Source organism: Physeter macrocephalus, chromosome 13 (assembly GCF_002837175.3).
Source record: "Physeter macrocephalus isolate SW-GA chromosome 13, ASM283717v5, whole genome shotgun sequence".
In the NCBI taxonomy this organism is placed as follows: Eukaryota; Metazoa; Chordata; class Mammalia; order Artiodactyla; family Physeteridae; genus Physeter; species Physeter macrocephalus.
The window spans coordinates 14,766,170-14,767,342 of record NC_041226.1 but is presented as its reverse complement, the minus strand read 5'-3'; the positions used below and the strand labels follow the sequence as shown (position 1 = coordinate 14,767,342).

At 39.0% G+C, this 1,173-nt stretch overlaps 1 protein-coding gene across 1 annotated transcript in view; it reads left to right on the top strand.

Moving 5' to 3' along the window:
* Window positions 1–1,173, top strand: part of LOC112065405 (stomatin-like protein 3) — a 17,870-nt gene continuing 16,697 nt past the window's right edge. Inside the window, exon 1 of the mRNA XM_028497857.2 lies at window positions 1–296. The gene's annotated coding sequence lies outside the window, so the exon portion shown is untranslated. The remainder of the gene's footprint in view (window positions 297–1,173) is intronic.

The window sequence follows — 1,173 nt, the reverse complement described above, 5'->3', positions numbered from 1 at the left end:
TGAGTCCTCTCTATGAACAATGGCAGCCTGAACTCATGAAAGAGATCATTTTGTTTATGTTAACAGGCTTCCTTCGCCAGGGTAACTACTCCTCAGGTGCTCACAAAAGAAGAGGAACTTCTCGCACTCTCATTCCATCTCTCTGCTCTTCCTTCTCCAAAGCACATCTGGGTGCTGCCTGGAGCCCAGGTCCGGCTCCAAACCTATGAATATTTGCCAAGTATAAAAGCTTCTCAAGAATAAGATGGATCCGGGGGCATCCTCCCCAGAGAAACAGGGTAAAGAGAATTTAGTGGGTAAGTTCCTTTTTTCCTGCCTTAAGTTTGTTTTATGTATATTAAGCAAAGTGAGAGTTGTATCGTTATAGAGAGCAAGATGGATCAATACATTATTGAGACTGGCTTCAATTTCATTTAGAGCCCAGGATTTTGGATCCATGGCTTATCCTGGTTTTATCTGCTTCTTGAAGAGCAGTCTATGACATGCCCTTTTGCTTAAGTGTTAGATAGAATTTGTGTTTATCTTTGTATCCATATTTTTTGCATTAACTAGCAAAGACATATTGAACAAGCTAAAATTTACCCAGTTTCAAATATCATCTGGTGAGGCTATGATTAAATAGAAGAGTTGGTTTGAGGTACACCATGTTTGATACATGGAGAGAAGCTGAAGAAAATAAAACTTAGCCTGCAATTACCAACTGCCTCCGTGAATGTTAATGGCTCTTCTGTATTGTAAAGCATTTTTCTCATGTTGTATTTTTAAATGCTACAGAAATTCTGAGGTAGATTTTTTTATAACCTCATTTTATGGTGGAGAAAATTGAGTCTTGGAGAGTTTAAAAACTTGTTGAAAGTCCAGAAGGTGATGGTGGTGGTGGTGGTGGTGGTGGTGTGTGTATGTGTGTCCTAACCCGTGCTCTATACTTTATGTTGCTAAAGAAGTCATAGTGCAGGTTAGAAATAGAGAATGCATTTGGCATTATTAGCTTGTAAAAGAAAGTATACATTTAGAGGTATCTGCCTGGATTGAAAAAGAAACTTTTCTCGTGAAGCTGACCTAGCAGCATGGATATATTGCAGGCAATGAACATCATTTGGAAGGTGCAAGTGGGGGGTCTCTTCAAGGGTACCCTTGATTATCTTTTTAAGCAAGAAGTTTCATGAGACTTTT